We start from the raw sequence: 20,818 nt of genomic DNA, 5'->3' as shown, positions 1-20,818 counted from the left end.
ATACACTATTGTTACATTTTATTGTCACTGTAGATGATCCAGAAGTTGAAATATGACACATTTATGTTTCAGGGGCTACAGTAGTGTGGCCAGGGTTGGCTAATTAGACTGGAACAATGCCACTGTAATCTGAAAACTGCTAACAGTAGTGAAGTACCAACAGTAGCCCTGGGAGTGGCACAGAGATCCCATATAGTCAATATTCCGGAGCAAGTGAAGTCAATGCTATTAGGAGATAGTTCTCCATGGTTCTCTCATGTTTCTACACATTTTATGATCAGAGGAACTGTTTGCTCTTTTGTTTCAGAATATTTCCAAGAGTGAACAGTTTTCGGGAGCAGAGAGCAGGTTTGTTCGCTGTCCATTATATTAAAGATAATGTATTTCTCTGGGGTAAATATGAGACAAGCTTATTTCCCATTATAAAATATCCAGGTTCCCTCAGATTACTGATATTTTCCCATAACATAATCACTGTGTATGCAGTTGTCACTTGGCCCTCCTTGTATCACTCTGTGGGAACTGGAGTTCAGGAAACTGGCTAACTTGTTAGTTTTCATCTTAGACCCTTTAAAGTTCTTGAAAAACAATATGTAAAATATTGCCTCACGTACCACTACACCAATGTACCAAATTTTGACCAGTGTTGAAAATTTGGCATGCGGTGGCCGCTTCTGTATCAGAAACATAGAGTTCTTTATTGTGTGTCCAGTTTTTGATGGTAGATGTACTACCATGTTTAGTATGATGATGGATCCAGGTAGTAGTGGTGGTGATCGGGCTGGGGCAGGCTTGATCAAAATCTTGAGTCCAGTCAATCTCATCAGAGAACATGTTCTTACCGTTGTCTTCTATAGGAGTGACCCAGACTATCTGATCAGCAGCTACAATCTTTTCCCTATAGTTTGCAGCCCTAGGTGTAGGTGTCTTTAATCTGCCAATCTGTGGTCTTCTAGGTGGCAGACCATATAGTTGGACTATTAGCAACTGTCCCAAGACTTAGTAAAAATGTAACATGGCTCTTAAGGGGAGTTTTGGTTGAGACTACAAAGACTGCCTTGAGTTTTGCCTACTGAGCAGGAGTAGCCTAAGAAAATCATCAGATTTCTATTTAGCCAAAGTATTAGTAAATCAGGAAGAAGCATTTAAGGAACATCTGTGAATTGAGGGATGTATCTTTACTTTGGGTGGTGGAGTTGGAGGGAAGTTTTCCCCAAAGGGGAAGCTGCTATTTATTCATGTAAAACAGAATATCACTAAGAGTAGGTTAGTTGACTCCTGTATGTACCATTTCCATTTGACTAGAGAGTCCTGTCAGGCCTTCCCCATCTTAATGACTCTTTGCTTCTTTCAGATAGCATGGGGAGTATATAGACCATAGACATGCAGTACTCTGAACCACTTAAGCAATCTCCACTGGGCAATTTTCACATAGTCCAATTGGATGTGCAAGCCTATGATATTGCATTATAAAACTAGATATAGTTTTGCATAAAGTGACTGTGACTCTGACTAAATGGAAGTTTGAGGCTAAGAGCTCTGTCTTATTCATCTTCATATCCTTGGTACCTAGCTTAATGCTTGTACATAGTAGGTACTTAATAAGCACTTGCTGAATAAATAGGTGACCTCACTGTACATTTGGAAAGAGGTTGTGTTGGCAGTTGATAAGGTATGTCTAGTTATTATCAATAGCTGTGAGGTTTGGCTTCAATATTCTATGGCAACAATTAGGAAAACGGATAAAATGTTGCTTTTTGTGTTTCACGTGCAATGATTACATTGATGACTGCTTAACTTCTCTCATACATTCCTGCTTACTTTCGAAAGGAAGAAAAAAGTGGTAACAGAATAAACATTACCTTTAAGCATCCTGATAGTTGCCACAAAAATCTGACGGTATCTTTGTCAACATGGTACATATACTTCACCTTCCTATCACTAAACAAAGTTATTTCAGGTTACCATTACTGTCTTTGTAGTGGTCTTTTCCCAAACTCGAGAGGCTTAGTTGTTCAAATTTCCCCTCTGGGAATTTTATAAGCAATTCCATGGGAATTTAACAGAGAACAAAGGACACTACTGTTCATTAAGCAAGCACTATAATTTCGGCATTGTGTTAGGCACATTTTCTGGTATAATATTCATAAACACTTATGTTATAAAGGGGCATAAAGTTTAAGTACATCCAAAGCCCACACCACTAGTATTTCAGCTAATATTTAACTGTTTCTTAAGATTCTATTCTTTCCATTAGATCTCAGTTATTCAAACACTTTGAATTGATGGAACCATATGGTTAAAATGAATGTCAATCATGCTTTTGTATGAAGGATTGTATTCTTAACTAGAGAGAGTGTTCTGTGCATTCCTACCAGCTATGAAAATTTTGGAGTTTTCCATTCTGAAATTTGTATATATAAAAAAAAATCACTGTTCACCCATACATAAATGCAGTTAATGTTAATTCTCATTATTCACAGTAATTATGCTCTATAAATTCACTGCAAACACTGAATTCGTGAATAGTGAATCACTTCTCCTAGGAGAAATACAGGGTTATGTCCTGTGAGCCTCTGGTCACAATATTTTCATCAATTGATAAATACATAACCTTATTTTATATACGTTTCTCTTTAAAAGCACCTTACTTAATATATATTGTTGATTCATTAATATTGAATTTATGGCCAACATCATTGGCCACCCCTTTCCTGTCCTTTGTCTTCCCCCAGCGTTATGGGTGCCTAATGAGCTTTCTACTTCTATTTTTCCAATTCTTGTATTTGTTTCAGTGTATTATCTGTTAAGAGACAGTCATTATTGTTATAGCTCATCTTATCTTGCCTTGACTGTAGATGTTTTTGGATGTAAGTAATATATTAAAACCAACAGCTTAAAGATACTTTATTGTAGTGAGTGGTGAAAAAGTAGAGATGGTAAATGACACTATACCAGTCAAAAATTCTAGGATAATATTTACCTGAGACAGTGATTTGCTCATAATACATGCTTAGTAAATACTTGATAATTAACTAAATAAATGGAAAAAGTGAATGAATTTTTTAAAAAAATAAAGAGTTCCAGTCAAGATGGCAAAGTAGGTAAATGCTGTACTTGCCTCTTCCCATGGCTGTAGTAAAATTACAGCTAATTATAGAATAATTAACCTGGAGAACCATCTGAAGATCGGCTGAATAGAACTCCTATAACTGAGGACATAAAGAAGAGTCCACATCAAGACTGGTAGGAGGGGCAGAGACAAAACACAATCTGGTCCCAAACCCACGTGTAGTGATTGAGCATTGGGAGAGATATTTTGGCTGCAGAAGTCCTTCCTTCTCCAGAAGAAGGAGGGACCCTAGCCCCACACCAGGCTCCACAGCCCAGGCTTCCAGAGCTGAGAGAGGAGTCCCCACAAAATCTGGGTGTGAAAAAATCAGTGGGGATTCCAATAATCTGGGTGAGATGGACGGCAGCTGGAAACCCAAATGTCTCCTTAAAAGGCCTGTACACAGACTCACTCTCTCACAGGCACTCACCCTGGGCTCTGATAGAGGGATGGTGACTTGAGAGGTGCCAGAAACATGCAAGGAAAGACTGAGTTGAGTGACTTCAGGGCAAGGGCTAGAGGGCCACCTGCCATTGTTTCTTTGTTGATCTCTCCTTCTGTGCCTCCAGTAGGCAGGTGCCATCTTGCCTGTGTTGAGCCCTCCTTCTACCAGCCAAATCTGAGCCTTCATTGGCCTGGTGAAATCCTCTTGCCCCATGCTGGTGACTCCTTGGGACGCTGCCTCACCCAAGTCGAGTAGCACCTGAGCCTCTTTTCAGTGGCTCAGTCTTATGGGCAGACAACAGGCAGCCTCAGGCCTTGAGGTGCCTTGACCCTTTTGCTGAGCTCCCCCGGGACCTGAACAGATGGTAGCTGGCCTCGGTTTACAGCGTGACCTCTCCCATGCACCTCCTGGCCCAGCATAGGCAGTAACTAACCATGGATAGCTTTATAGTTCACACCGGGTAGCCCTGGGCTGGTCACAAGCAACAGCTGACCTTGGCCTGAATGGTGCCCCTACTAATGAAATTGAATTAGTTACCAAGAAACTCCCAGTGAACAAAAGTCCTGGACCAGATGGCTCCACAGGTGAATTTTACCAAAGCAGTTAAAGAAAAATTAACACCTATTCTTCTCAAACTATTCCAAAAATTTCAAGAGAAGGGAAGGGTCCCGAGCTTATTCTACGAGGCTAGCATTACTCTGATGCCCAAACCACACAAAGATACTACAAAAAAAGAAAATTATTGACCAATGTCCTTGATGAACACAGGTGCAAAAATCCTCAACAGAATATTAGCAAACTGAATTTAGCAATGAATTAAAACGATCATACAGTATGATCAAGTTGGATTTATCCTGGCATGCAAAGTTGGTTTAACATCCGCAAATCAATTAACGTGATGCATCACATAAGCAAAATGAAGGCTAAAAATCGTATGATCATATCAATAGGTGAAGAAAAAATGTTTGACAAAATTCAGCATTCATTTATGATAAAAATTCTCAGCAAAGTGAGAATAGAGGGAACGTACCTCAACATTATAAAGGCCATATATGAGAAACCCATGGCTAATAACATCATATTCAGTGGAGGAAAGCTAAAAGCGTTTTCCTTAAGATCAGGAGAAAGACAAGGATGTCCACTTTCACTATTTTTATTAGAAGTTCTAGCCACAGCAATTAGACAATTAAAAGAAAAAAAAGATTTCCAAAGTGGAAAGGAAGAAGTAAAACTGTCATGATACTATATATAGAGAGAACCCTAAAGGTTCTACCAAAAAACTATTAGAACTGATAAATGAATCCAGTGAAGTAGCCAGATACAAAATTATGAGACTGACATGCTACCTACTGTGCTAACAAGGCATCTCAGATACAAAATTAATATTCAAAGATCGGTTGCATTTTTATATACCAATAAAAAATTATCAGAAAGAAAAAGTAAGAAAACAATCCCGTTTACAATTGCCTCAAAAAAAAAATCTGAAATACCTACAAATAAATTTAACCAAGGAGATAAAAGACCAGTACTCAGTAAATTATAAGACATTGGAGAAAGAAATTGAAGAAGATACAAATAAATGGAAGCATATGCTATGTTCATGGATGAAAATTAGTATCGTTAAAATGTCCATACTACCCATAGCAATCTATAGATCAAAGCAATCTTTATCAAAACACCAGTGGCATTTTTCATAGAACTAGAACAAATAATCCTAAATTATATGAAATTTAATTTATGACCCCAAATAGTCACGGCAGTTTTAAGAAAGAAGAACAAAATTGGAGGTATCACGCTACCTGATGTCAAACTATACTACAAGGCTATAGTAATCAAAACAGCATGGTACTGGCATAAAAACAGAAATATAGATCAATGGGACAGAATAGCAAGCCCAGAAATAAATCCATGCGTGTATGGTCATTTAATCTATGTCAAAGGAGGCAAGAATATGCAGTGGGGTAAAGACAGTCTGTTCAATAAATGGTATTGGGAAAATTGACAGAAAAATGAAAAAAAAAACTGGACCACTCTCTTACTCCATATACAAGAATAAACTCAAAATAGATTAAAGATGTAAATATAAAACCCAAAACCATAAAACTCTTAGAAGAAAACATAGGCATTGCTCTAAGTAATATTTTTTCTGATATATCTTTTTGGCCAAGGGAAACAAAAGAAAAAATAAATGGGACTACATCAAACTAAAAACTTTGCACAGCAAAAGAAACCATCAACAAAATGAAAAGACAGCCTTGCAAATGGGAAAAGATATTCGCCAATGATACATTTGATAAAGGGTTAATATCCAAAATTTATAAAGAACTCATACAACTCAACACCAAAAAAAGAAAATCTAATTAAAAAATGGGCAGATGACATGAATAGACATTTTTTCAAAAAGGGCATTCAGTTGGCCAGTAGATATATGAAAAATACTCAATGTCACTAATCATCAGAGAAATGCAAATCCACAATGAGATACTACCTCACACCTGTCAGAATGGCTATCAGTAAATCAAAAAAACAACAAGTGTTGATGTGAGGGTGTGGAGAAAAGGGAATCCTCATGCACTGTTGGTGGGATTATAAATTGGTATGCTCACCAATGGAAAACATTGTGGAGGTTCCTTAAAAAATTAAAATTACAATTACCTTATGAACCAGCAATTCCACTTCTGGATATTTACCCAAAGAAAACCAAAAACACTAATTCAAAAGATATATGCATCTCTGTCTCCTCTAAAGCACTATTTACAATAGCCAAGAAATGGTAGCAACCTAAGTGCCCATCAATAGACGATTGGATAAAGAAGAGGTGGTATATATATTCAATGGACTATTACTCAGCCATTAAAAAGAAAATGAAATTTTACCATTTGTGACAACATGAATGGACCTGGAAGATATGCTGAGTGCAATAAGTCTGAGAAAGACAAATACTATGTGATCTCATATGTGGATTCTAAAGAACAAAATAAACAAAAGAGAAATAGGCTCATAGATATCAGAGAACTAACTGTTGACAGACAAATAAGAGAGAGGTTGGGGGCTGGGTGAAAAAGAGAAAGGGATTAAGTACAAATTTTAGTTACAAAATAGTCTTGGGAATGTGAAGTACAGCATAGGGAATATAGTCAGTAATACTGTACTGACTAGGTATAGTGTCATGTGTGTGCAAGGTATTGAGGGATCGCTTTATAAGTTATATAAATGTCTAACCACTATGCTGTAAACCTGAACCTAATGTAAAATAATATTGAATATAAACTCTAATTTAAAAATATATATATAGGATATATATAAGTAGAGTTGGCTCTATGTGGGCTCCACTAAAATGTAGAAAGATTTCAATCACATCTTACGATCTCCATATCTGTCACCCTCTTTTCAAGCCACCATTGTTTCAAGCCACCATCTTTTCTGCCTTGATTTTTGTCATTGCCTTCTACTTAGTCTGACGCCATACTTGATTCCTTACAGCCTGTTTTTAAAAGTTAGGTACTTTTAAAACCTAAATTGGATCATACCAGCTCAATATTCAAAGCCCTCCATTTTACCCAGGTTCTGCTGCCATTTTCATAACAGTACAATTTAAAAACCTAAAATGGTCTCCAATACCATATACAATCTGATCTCATATCTTATACCCTCTCTCTTCTTTACTCTGTACTTGCCACATTAGCCTCTTGCTGTTTCTCAAACACATTAGGCATGCTCCCTCCTCAGGGCCTTTGCTGTGGCTGTTTCCTTTGCCCAAATTGTTTTTCCTCGAAATTGCTGTGTGGCTAACTTCGTTACCTCCTTCAAATCTGCTTAAATGCTACTTTCTCAATATGGTCTGTGCTGACAATCCTGTTTAAATTCGCAATTCTACAGCCATGTTGACTAATCACTCATGTCCTTCTCTAATTTTTCTCATAACATTTATCACCTTTAACATATTATAAAATTTACTATTTTTTTACTTTTAATAACTCTTCTTCACCCGCTGGGATATAAGCTGTTTGGGGGATGTGGGAAGAAGGCTTTACTCAGGTTTTGTTTTGTTTTGTTTTTCTCTGTTGAAATGCTTCTCTTGAGTGTAGACCCATTTGAATTCTACTTATGATTCAGTTCCAATTGAGTATTCAGGTGAAGAATCCCTGGCATTGCTCCACCATATCTTCTATATAGCATAGTGACTGTTCTTTGTACTAACAAAATGTATGCTCATTGTATTAGGAAAATCAATAAAGAAAAATCTGAGCATTCATTATTTTCATTCCTGGCAGCTAGTTTATTTTGATTTATACTGAATTAATTGAGCATTGTCATATAGATGACTCTAACTTGTATGTTTTGAATTCTGCTTATAACTATTCACTTGCTAGCTTATTGCATAGCAGAACCTAAAATCGGACTCATTAACATTCAGGTAGATGCCCCTGAAAAATCTACTTGTTTCTGTCACTGCTGAAGATTTCAAATTTGGAATCACATCAGAATTCTAGATAAAAGCATCCTATTTCTTCCTGTTCAGTAGAAGAGTAAGTTGGGATCTCCAGAAAACCTTAAATGTCTTAGGCTGTTTGAGTCTAACACCTACATCTGACCATGAGCTCTTGGTCTCACAATACATACTTTCTTGAGTCACTATTTTTCAGCACTTTCCTCCCTTTATTTTAAGATACGTTACCTTTGATTTGTTGACTGTACTATTTGTAATTGTTATTCCCTGAGTACATCATGCCATTCCATGAATTTGCATTTATTTGATGCTCAGAAAAACTTACTTTTTTTCTCCACCTTCTCTTTATCATTTCAGCTTTCAAAACACCACTTAACAGTCACCTCTTCTTTGAAATCTTCTCTAATTGCATGCAGCCAAGTAGAATCTATCTACTACATCTGTGTTCTTCTGGTATTTTGTACATGCTGCCAGTACTATGGAACAACTCATTATTTAAGTCACTTTATTTTATTTTATTTTCTCTATTTCTTTACTCCCGTTTAACCATATTGTGACCACATATTGGAACCACATTCAATACTGAATCGAGGAGCCTAAAAACGTTAGGGGCCTAAAATGTTTTAGTTATTAAATCACTCCATGTTGCATAGCAGAAAGGACTTACGTATTCTCAAGATATTGGAGGAGTCATTCTGAACTTCCCTCATGAGGGCTCAACTCTGCTGTTCCACAATTCTGTCTTGATAGATGTTTATTGCACTTTCTAGCCCCTAGTCTCAGGTACCTTGCACAATTTTGTCAGACTCACACAAAATGCAGGGTACCTCTCTGCATAGAGGCCACTGCCTTTCCAGTCCTGTCCTGAAAAAAGACAGTTTTTCTAGCTCCTGGAAAACTTGGGGCCTAGAAGAAGCCGAAGGCCTTGGGAAGAAAGAAGGAAAGGCCACCACAACCTTAACCAATGATCTAAAGATCTCTACCTCCTAGAGATTGCTGTGCTTTTAAGGTGACATTTATTTTATTAAATATAAGATTTAAAAAAATTTTTAAAACACCTACAGCACCTGGTATTCCTAGGTAGTCTCCCATCCAAGTACTAACCAGGCCCAACCCTGCTTAGCTTCCTAGATTAGACAAGATCAGGTATGTTCAGGGTGGCATGGCTATAGACTAAGATTTAAAATTTTAAGGTAGACAATTTGCTTTGAATTATTTCACCACTGAATTTCTCCAGTCAAGAAAAGATTGTTGTTTTAAATTTGTGTGACAGAAAGAATATGCTGATGTCCTCCTCTCTCCCACAAAAAAAAAAAAAAAAATTAAAGGAGGGAAGGTGTCAAGGAGTCTTGATATTGATGTAACTATGACTACCTAGTAATTTTTAAATGAAATTTTCTCAGTAGAAGTAATTTTCATGTTACTTTACCAGGAATTCAGTCTTTGGAGAAGTATTTCATAATTCCTGGTCATTATTTTCCACTATCTTTTTTTCAGCAAACATGTATGTATTAGGTACAATGAATAATAGAGAAATGTATAAAGGTTAATTTTGACTGTCATGTTTTTTCAAGCTGGTTGGTTTGTGATGACATATGCACAAAACAAATTAAAACTTATCAATCATTTGTTCCAGATGCTTTTTTGTTTACATTATTTCATTTTAAATTTCTCAAAAAAATTTCAAAATAAGTACTTTTATCCACAATTTGCATATGAGAATACTAAGACTTAGAGACATTACATAATTTCTCCACGGTAAGTGGAGAAGGCCAGGCTTAGTCTGTAGGCTTTTCTGTCTGCAGAGCCTATGCACTTTTTCTGTATGTTGATGATTTTATTATTAGTTAAAAATAAATACCATAAGAATTTCAGAGAATAACTCTATACAAAATCTAACTTTAAAAAACTTACATTACTTTATCCCTGCTATATATAGACACGCACAACATTAAAGCACATGTGATTTCATTAAATCTTAACAATAACCCTATTGGATATATTACTTTTTGCAAATTTACAGATAAGAAATCTGAAACAAAGAGAGGTTAAGTAAATTGTCAAAAATCTACAAATTTTAATTGGTGGAGCCTGTCTTTGAAAACATATCTTCCTAAGGCTAGAGTACACATTCTATAAAATGTGGTTATTTTGTGTTTTACAAACCTAGTATTCACATTTGTCAGTGTCAGATGGTTAGATGTAGTTTGTGTTGTGTTATGTTTGATGTACTGATTTGATTATGTGTTCACACGAAATTATTTTGTTGTATAAAATGTGTTTGTGGATAATTTAGATAATGTATGGCTGCTCCTCCAATCTGATTTTCTGTTTAAGCAAAATTATTATTATTTTTTGTCATAGATATATAGTGATCTTGTATGTATCGAAGGCATGTGTTCTTTGGCCGATTTATATCTAACTCAATATCTTTAGTTTGTCACATTTTTTTTACCATAAAGAATGGCAATTTTGAGAGGGGGTACCAAATTAACTGGTGCAAATGAAAGTTTGTCACATATTTTATGTTCACATAGAATATTTTTTTCTATACATCAAGGCATGTCTACGTATGTGATTTTTGGTGCATTTTCACCATCTTCGAGTGTATTCCCTAGTGAGTATAAACACAGCAGAGCTTCTCTTCATGCAGTTACACTCCATTATCTGTTTTAATTTTACAACAAGTATTTTTAAAATGAAATGGTTCTTATTACTGGGGGTTAAACTATAATTTGAGTTTAACTGCTTCAGACTAAAATCAGCACAGCAGTACATTGCCTTTGTGAGACTGTTTAACATTGTGAAATCTTCTTTTCCATTAGTATTTTCACACAGAGAAATATATTCATTTTATAAGTACAAAAAAATGAATTTCATATCTATTATTTAAGTATAAAAGGGAGAGGGAGGATGCATAATAGATTCATACATGACACATATGTATCCAGTGAAAGAATAGGTTGCCAAAAGGTCTTCTCCTAACTAGGAAAAGGTAATCATTCTAAAGAAGAGTTAAAATGATTTGTGCCTCATCAAAGAAGTGACATTGAAAAAGGTAACACCTTCCAATTTTCCAATTTATTCAGTTACTCAGTTTTTGGAAGACATAATTATTTTTCTGTGAATTGGCCATTCAAAAAGAATTGGATTTCCTTATTCCTGTCATTTTTTTTTTAAACCACATGAAATATCATCAAAAAACTTAAAATTTTCCTCCAAGGAACAAGAGCAATATAAAAGCTCTGATACTGTTGTTATTTTTAGAATTTATCTTTATTTAGCATTTTAGTCAAGTGACAGCTTTTACAACTAGGGGATGGTCCAAGAAATTCTATCACTTTTCTAGATTCAAACTAGAAATTTTATATTAGAGCTAGAGATATTCTTCAAGGTGCATAACTGTATACTTTTTTATTTTGAAAATCCTGTCAATCCTCATGCCTATCAGTATTTTGAAACTAATGATTTTGTTTGTTTGTTTTGTTTTTCTGTATCATCATATGTTTGATTTTCAAAGCAAGAGATTGTGATTTTAACCTCATTACAATCTTTACACATAGAATTCTAATTCTCCCACTACAACTCTTTGCTTTTACTTTTTCTGAATATTCCTTTGAAAGGTATTTCAACTTCTTTGACCGTATCTCAGTCTTTATATTCAGATGCCATGCTTAGTTCTCTTTGAACTAGCCAATGCTCATTATTTATTTACATTTGCTCTCTGAACATTTTAGTCTTTCTTACTATTAATTTTTCAGGGAAATTTGTATTTCCATTTAATCAGTCTTCCCTCTTTCATACTTTTTACTAGATTATTGCTTGCTGATATCGATGAGTCTTTTTCTCTTTATCCTCCAATGTAGTTTTCCATTACTTCCTTTGTTTCTAGTTACATGTTAGATCTGCTCACTTTAAAGATATTACCTAGTCCCAATAATTGAAAGACAGAAAATAATTTTTCTTTGCCACCATTGTCTACAAATGAGATTTAGTAACTAAACCTCATTACAGAAATTATATTATATACTCATCATTTTACCTTTATATCAATATATTTGTTTGGGATAATCTAATATTTCGTTTTTTTTTAAATATCTGTTTTTTGCTGTTTATCTGGATATGTAATCATTCTGTCATAGATTATAAAATTCGTGGAAACAGAGGGTTTATGCTTTTACATTAAACCTCCAAGTATTCAATATGATGTACAGATAAATTTAAGTAATACTTTAAAGAATTTTAATATTGATGCTTATAGCAAACAGTCTATAAAATTTCTCAGTAGAAAGTTGTTCCTCATATTTAAGGAGCATTAGAACACTGGACAACAAAGAAGTTATGTATCTCTGAATGGTTCTGCTTCTGGTACCATTTACCTAAACTCTCCAGAATGTAAGTTTATAAGATGATTAGTATATAGAAGTCCAAAGAGATTCCCATTTTTAACTCATTGTAGTCTCTAGAATCTTTTCTTTCAAATTAATTTAAAGGTTTTGCTCTCAAGAAAGTACAAAATCTATGTAAAATGACATTTTTGTCCTGGGTCGCACAGCCAGTTTCAAAGCATAGGAGGAGATTTGGAATTAAAATACCAATAATCAAGGCAGGTAATAAAAAATACTTGAATTTTTTTAAAGTAGTTTTCTCAAAAAAAAAAATTATAAACATATTTTTCTTAAAGAGTTAAGTTGAACTTAATATTAAACTCAAAGAGTTATAGGCCCTGTGTATTCCATTATTTCAGAAAGATTTTCATCAATTTAAAAAGATGATAATAAACAATAGATGTAATCAAGTTAGGGAAAATATATGGAAGAAAACAGTAAAACTGTAGTAGGGTTAGCTCACAGAAATATTTTCTGTATAGGCCTATTTAGTTGCTGGGTCTAGGCACAAATCTATCTTTGATGTATTTAGCAGCTAAATTAAAGGAGGCAGCATACTTATACTATAAGTGCTGTTTATAAAAAAATGAAACAATATATAATATAATTTCTAGAAGGAATCATAGTTTTTCTGATACTTAGACCTGCAGGATTTTTTCCCTGGTCTTCATGAAGGCACACTGTGTAATATAGTGGATGAGCACTATAACCCCATAATAAACACAGTAAAGCCATTTCTTATGATATCTGTCAGTGTATGCCAAATAGATAATTCTAATGTGAAGTTCAATAAGGACAATTTTAAGAGGTGCTAAAGTATTATTTTTGTAGTTAGAATTGGTACATTCACAATCTGGTCAAATTGAGATGTAAAATTTAGACTTTCTGTCCTGAGTAATGGATATGCTGTATCTCATTTAGACAATCCTTCATAAATATTATTTCTTTCATCTAGAATTTTGATAAGGATTAGATAGCAAAGAGTACAAACCTTGTTATTCTTTGGCAAGAACATGAGGTTCAGAAATCATATATAGCTTAGACAGATTATCCACAGAGAATATAAATCTGAGGTTTCTGTAAATCAAGGTGCCTAAATCAGGCCACTGCCTGAATGGATGAACCCTGACTTCACCTAGTCATGGCAATTCAGAAAGGATGGGGTTCAGAAAGGATGAATGGGCATTTGAAAATAGCTATTGTTTTAATTTAGTTGACTATCTGTATATCTGTATATTGCTTTTCTGTTTTGTATATTTAAAAAACCTCACAGTAAAAATATAAAATAAAACTTTAAATGTTAAAACTCAAAAAATAAAAAACGAATGAATGAGAAGAGTGAAAATATTTTGCAAAATTATTTCAGAATTCACTCCATGGAAAAGATTAGGAATTTAAGGGTTTGGAATTTATCTCTATGAAATGATCTGTGGCTCCTAATGTGAGGACTGGTGCTTGTTTGGGAATGCAGGAAATACGCTCTCATTGCAGGGTGTTTGTGAATCCAAACATTTGTTATCCAATGTTTTTAGGTAAATAATAAAGCCAAAGTAAAGACTGACCCACGGTGGTATCTTCTATGCAGTGTTCTACAAGAAAAAGATAGGTTACACATTTTTCTCTGAGCTTGGCCATGATAATCATTTTATTCACAAAAATATTCAAAACAATTGTTTCTTATCTATCCATAGCCATAGATAAAACTTGAGGAAAGATTCCAATAATGTTTACTTTTAAGCAGTTTAGCTTCCAACTGAACAGGTTAGGACACACATGTTTTTAATGGATCGAAAAACATTAGGGATAATATGGTTAACATTTTTTACTAATCTGCATAGAGAATCATTCAGGTGGCCTATATTTCTCTCCTTTCTCAGGGGCTTCACACAAAATCTATGCACTTCACACCTGTCTTATTTAATGCTCTTTTACCCTTTGGGTCAGAGCTCAGAGATTCTGACATGACAGATTTCATTAAGTCTTCCTGATATATGAACTCATTGCATCCTTGACTTTCCCTTCATATCAGTGATCATAATTTGCAATTATATATTTTTGTGATTATTAATTTTTGTCTGCATACTTCATGAAGGTATTTATTCTGTCCATCTTTCACTTTCTGTCATCCAGTATTTACCAGTAGTTGGCACATAGTTATTCAGATATTTGTTGAATGGATAAATGACTATATGAATGAATGAGTGAGTAAATGAAGTATCACTAAAATTCTCATCGAGTCTGTCAAATTGTGATTGATTCTTGGAGTTATTATACATAAAAATCAGTATTAAATATTTTCTATATTATGTAGGTTTATACTACATTTTATGACAGGTTATTTTACTTTGTTGTCTTTTTATCGTATTCTATTTTTATTTTTGGACATGAAGTAACAATAATAATTCTTCTACCTGGAGGTTAAAATTTAATGTACTTAAACTAATTAGAATAAAACTATGACCTCAGAAGCAAGCGAGCAAATAAAAGATAGTCTCTAATTCATGTCCTTTATTCCATTACCTTTATAGTGAAAGAGATGCTCTTTATTCCTCATTGTCCATTGTACTTAGACTACTGCCTATCAAATTCCATGAAAAAAAAATCAAAGGAAATAGCATATTAAAATCTCTTTAAATACTGCACAGACTAACCTATATATATTCTCTGGGTTCATTAAGCGAATGGCGAGTGGCCCCGTACATCAGTGACCCTGTGGAATCACTCTTTTAGTATATTGTACTTACGACTATGAAATAGTAGGAAGAGATATGTTTTCTGTGTGTGTGTACACCTTGAGAGAGAAAGGAACTATACATCAGTAAACCATTTTGAAGTTGTGAGCCTCTATTTGATTTAAACACTCCTACAAACAGAAGCATATTTTTGGTCTCGGTGAAAAATTAGATTGTGTCCTGACTGAATGGTGTTTACGTTTAGTTATTTGGAAAAATAAATAATATGTAGCATTTTATTCTCCATGATAATAGATAAATGAAAGCGTTTAGTTAGATAATAAAAATCAGTTATCTGAGAAAGCATATATCATGAGCATGGTCCTATTTTTTTCACTTTATGTTAATAAATAATAGTGATACATGCCCTGTCTTTCATTATTTGTGTTTAATTTTTTTATTTCCTTCAGTTTTTCTTTTAGGTTATTATAATTATGTAGGAAAACTTTTCTCTGTTTCAGTTTAACTAATTTTGCTTGGTTTAATTAATTGCAACAAATAATTCTTATGACTCTTGATTCCGAGCCTATGGATTTTCTTTCTGATAATATTTTAATAAATATAATCTCAATGTCATGTTTATGTTTTCATGTTACTCAATTTAAAACATGATTAGACTTAAACTTTAACCTAGAATGACTATTGTGCATCTGTTTCTTTGTCTAGCAACTTACATTCTATCTTTAAAAAAGTTTCATTCTGACTTATGAAACATATGTGAAACCTGGCAAAGATAATGAAATTTTATAACTGAAGGAGAAATATTATGTGAATATACATATCTCTCTGAATATCTGTGCATGAAATATTGGCCACATGGTAGAAGGAAATATTTTGTAACCCTGAAGAGATTTATATGAATCATAAACATAAAGTAACCTGTAGGAGTTCACATTATTAGAGGTACACAAATTATCTTTGAGGACAGCCAACCATGTTAGTTATTTATTATCAATAAACATATGCTTTTTATATAAGGAAGAAACAATAAATTTCTCAGTAATTTTTGTTGGTATTTTTCAAGCACCTCCTCCCCCAAACCAAATAAACTATGATAGCTAGCTGTATAGGCAAAAGTATAGTGTTATTTATAACAGCAATAAAAACAGAAACAATCTAAATGCTCATCAACAGTGAATAATAATTGGTAGCCTTTTCTTAAAAAAATATTAATATTTCTATTACATATTACATTGTTCAGTAAAAAAAAGCAAGGTTATGTTTTGGAAAACAAAATTATATATGTGTGTATATATGTGTTCTTGTGAATACATATGCAGGGATATAGATGCGACTACCAGCTGTTTAAATTTAAGAAGGGAAAAATATGACTCAAATTTTTTATGGTGGTTACCTTGGGGAGACAAAAAGGTAAAATTATATGTACAGAGGTATATCTTCATATATAATTATTTTTTTAAACGGGAGTATGAAATGTTTTTTGGGTTTTTATTGCATTTTTTCTTTATTTTTGAGATTTTTTTAAAGCAGAAGATGTAAAGACTCAGGATATAGGACTGGCATTCTTTAAACTTTTAATTTAGCTTTGATTGTGTCTTATAAAAGGCATAGTATCTGAGTCAAAATTAAAATAAAAGACAACATTAGTCTATTAGGAGACTGAAGGAGTTTATACACTAATGGGCTCCTTGAAATCAGTGTCTTTGTGATTGTGACTTCTAATGGCTCACTGGACAGAAATGGGGCTCACCAATGGGTAGGTGCACAGTGTTACGACAATAATTATGTCATTATGGAAGACAGATTGAAGTTACTGGCTATCCATAAGTTTATTGGGTAAAGATCCATTTGGTGGAAATATTGGATATATTAAATTCAAATAATTCTGTTGTTAAAAAATTAACATGACAGTTTATATGAGTGAATACACATTGCAAAAATGAATGAGAATAAGGTTTTAAAGTTTTAAAATTACCCTTATAATTTTACAAATGCTTCCTATGTATACCATGTTTGCTCTTTGAAAGATAGTATTTTAAATTTACAAAATGTTTTTTTTTTTTTTTCCCCAATCCCAACCTCCTTCTATACGTATCTTAGATATATGACTCATGAATGCCAGGAATCTAACTAAAATTTAAAATTTACTTCTATAATTTGTTGTTGAATGAGGCTTGTCTTTGCATCATTTCTTTCTAAAAAGTCCTTGGATGCCACTTAAAGTTCATGAAGAAGTTTCTTTATTATATCCTTATTAAATTGTCATTGATTTTTATTTAAATAATTGGAATACAAATCTCAGCAAAATGCAACTCTATGAAACACTTTATGATAAATAGAGAAAATAAATCTCTTAAGGATCAAAAGTAATTTGTAAACTGTAAAAAATATACATTTAAATTATAATTTAATTTTATATTTAATACAAAATATTTATACTACCTGAACAGATGATAATATCGTACTATATAATGTGTTTTTCAATTTCCTCATTGAACATAAGTTTCAGTCTAAAGTAACAGGAATTGTGGTTACAATATGAAATGATATCATGGTGATCAAATATAAAGGGATTTTTTCATATGTATGTATGACTAGAGGAGAATTAAAGGGTGTGTCAGCAATAATAGCTATGATTAACCATGAAGATAAAGCATAAGGATGAAATACAATGATGAAACCTGATGTATAAAAGTTAATGTTCTTGGCTACTATGTCAAGAAATATGTGAATGGGACATTTGATTAGCTATGAAAGAAAAATTTTCATCTTCTACTCAGGGTAGGAAAGCTTTGTTTATTTTCTCCAAGGAATAAGATTACTTTCTTATAAAATGTCAAATATTCTTACCTAGAATAAGTGCATCAATTTCTTTTCGGACATCTTCAACAGTTACATATCGCATGTGCAATAAGTGACAACTCTGTATTAACAGAAAGGCATACTCACCTACTAAATTGCCAACAGACTTTGATTCATCCCAGTGAAGTTCGTTTGTGCCTGTATGTGTAGATATGTAAGTATATGGGTGAGTGGATGCACAGTGTTAGAGAAGAACTACAAATGATAAAGGTAAAAGCTGTGCCATGAACTGAATATGGACACATGCAACTTTTACTGTTATTTAAATGATTCAGTAGATAAAATTATTATTTATTTCACTTTATTAGAAGAGTAAAATTTACTACCTTATACTAAGGATCATTTATTTTTCTTCCATCATTAAATGGATTTACAGTTATGTAACAAACAGTGGTGATTTAGATAATCAGTAACAAATTGCTGCTATGTAGAGTTCTATCACTATTTTTCAAGTGGGGGATTGGTCTTAAAATTTAAAGATACAACTATATAAGATGAAATTTATGTCTTGATTTATAATTTGTATAAACTTGACACATTGAAAGGAGATTGGAAATTACTGCTTTACAAATAAGAATTTTTCACATACTTTATTTGTCTTTTTCTAGCAACTAATTTTTACTTCATTTCTCCTAATTCCAAAAACCTAGAAGGACGAATAGGTGAGACTCAAATATAACATTAAAATTAAGAGTGAGTTGGATGAAGAAGTTTGTTGCATCATTTATGACTTTGTCGATGTTGTTTCCCAGAGTTCTGTGGTTTGTAAAATATCAGTCAGGACTGGGCATTTTATTTATTTATTTATTTATTTATTTATTTATTTTAAAAAAATTATTTAAAATTATTTATTTATTTATATTTTTTCAGCAATAAGTCATATATATTTTGCATTATATGTTCACCACCCATAGTTAGATTTCTTTCTAACAAAAGTTGATGATGCTAGCTCTTCTTCTACATCTGAAAATGAGTAAATATCAATGATAAATATTATTCTGGAAGGAAAAACATGCTACATATTAAAAACTGTCAAAAGTCTCTATTCCTTATTTCTGTAGAAGAACTACTAAATGATCAGATTCAGTGCAGGTTGGAAGAACTAAAGACTTTATTAAACATATTTATTTCATAAAGTGAAAAAAGTTAAGGAACTCCAGGTTTCTTTCTACCACAAGAAAAAAGTCTGCAAACCAATTTTGGAAAAAAGAAAATAGTCTCTTCTCAGAAGAATAGTAATATTTCAAAAAAAGTAAAAAACAAAAAACACTTGCCAGTGAATCTGGGTCTCATAAGAGGTTTTTGGGTAATCCCCAAGCCTACCTTTCTGCTAAAAGGAATATAAGGGATTATTCATTTGAAGAATTATTCACTGCTAAGTAACTTTCATTTTAGTTTAGACTAGAGAGATTGGAATTTTAAAACCAAATGTTGAATAAGTCACATTTGTTTGTTTGTGTGTTATGTGCCATTGAGTTGGTTCCAACTCGTGGTGACACTATGAATGAGTGATGTCCTGTCCAAATAGCCCAGCTCAGCTCTTGTAAACTCATGCCTGTGGCTGCTTTTGAGGACTCAGTACATCTCATTTTTGATCTTCCTCTTTTTCTGTTGCCTTCTTCTTTTCCCAGCATTACTGTCTTTTCCAAAGAACTCTGCCTTCTCATGATATGTCCAGAGTAGGACAACTTCAGTTTTGTCATTTTTGCCTCCAGCAATGTTTCAGGTTTAATTTGCTCATAAGCCTACTTGCTTGTCTTTCTGGTGGTCCAAGATGTCCGCAGATCATCATACTTCAAATGAGTCATACTTCAAATTTTATTTCCTATCAGCCTTCCTCATTATTCAGCTTTTACATCCATCCGTAGTAATTGGGAACATGAGGGTGTGGATCATCTTAGCCTCGGACTCTAATGACACTCTTTGCTCTTAGAGATCTTTCCTAATTCTTCCATTACTGTCATTCTGGGTCTCAGCATTCTTTTGTTTTCTTGGCTACGGTCTCCAATTGAATCGATGACTGAGCCAAGGTAAGCAAAATCTTTAACAATTTCAGTATCTGCATTGTTTATGTTAAAGTTGTGTATTTCTTCTGTAGTCAAGATTTTTGTCTTCTTGAAGTTCCAGTGCAGTCCTTTGGCACTTTCTTCTTTCACTTTCTTCAGATGTCCTTTCAAATCGTTGCTACTTTCTGCCAGTCAGATGGTGTCTTCTGCATTATCTTAAGGTATTGCTATTTCTTCCACCAGTTTTCACACCTTCTTCCTCTGAGTCTAGCCCAATTTTGTTGTGTCATGTGTTCTGAGTACATATTAAACAAATAGGGAGATAAAATGTACCCTTGGCTGACCCCTTTGCCTGTAGGAAACCATTCTGTCTCGCCATTTTCTGTCCTGACAGTAGCTTTCTGTCCACAATATGTTGTGCATCAGGACAATCAAATGCAAAGGCATGCTTGTTTCTTTTAGAGAACCCCATAGCTTTTCATGACCCATGCAGGCAAAGGCTTTACTATACTCTATAAAACATAGACTATCTTTTGAAATTCTTTAGAGCACTCCAGAATCCAACAAATGTTCGCAGTTAGATCTCAAGTGCCTCTTCCTGTTCTGAATCCAGCTTGAAGATCTGCATTTCTTGCTTCATATAAGGTAGAAGCCTTTGTTGCATCACCTTGAATATCACTTTACTTGTGTGGGAAAGTAGAGCAATGGTCCTATAGTTACTGTACCCCTTGGCATTTCCTTTGTTGGAAATTGGGGTATATGTTGAATATTTCCAGTCTGTAGACCATTGTTTCATTTTCCATATTGGTTGACATATTCTTGTTAGGATTTTGACAGATTCAGTCTCTGTGGCTTGAAATAG

At 33.6% G+C, this 20,818-nt stretch overlaps 1 protein-coding gene and 1 pseudogene across 1 annotated transcript in view; one reads left to right on the top strand and one right to left on the bottom strand.

The window, feature by feature from the left end:
• Positions 1-20,818, top strand: part of FOXP2 (forkhead box P2) — a 518,125-nt gene that overhangs the window by 192,187 nt on the left and 305,120 nt on the right. The window lies entirely within an intron of this gene.
• LOC120601307 (uncharacterized) lies at positions 9,063-9,181 on the bottom strand (annotated as a pseudogene).

This window comes from Pteropus medius, unplaced genomic scaffold (genome assembly GCF_902729225.1).
Source record: "Pteropus medius unplaced genomic scaffold, Ma_sr-lr_union100, whole genome shotgun sequence".
NCBI classification, from domain to species: Eukaryota; Metazoa; Chordata; class Mammalia; order Chiroptera; family Pteropodidae; genus Pteropus; species Pteropus medius.
This window is presented reverse-complemented; position numbering and strand designations above follow the sequence as displayed.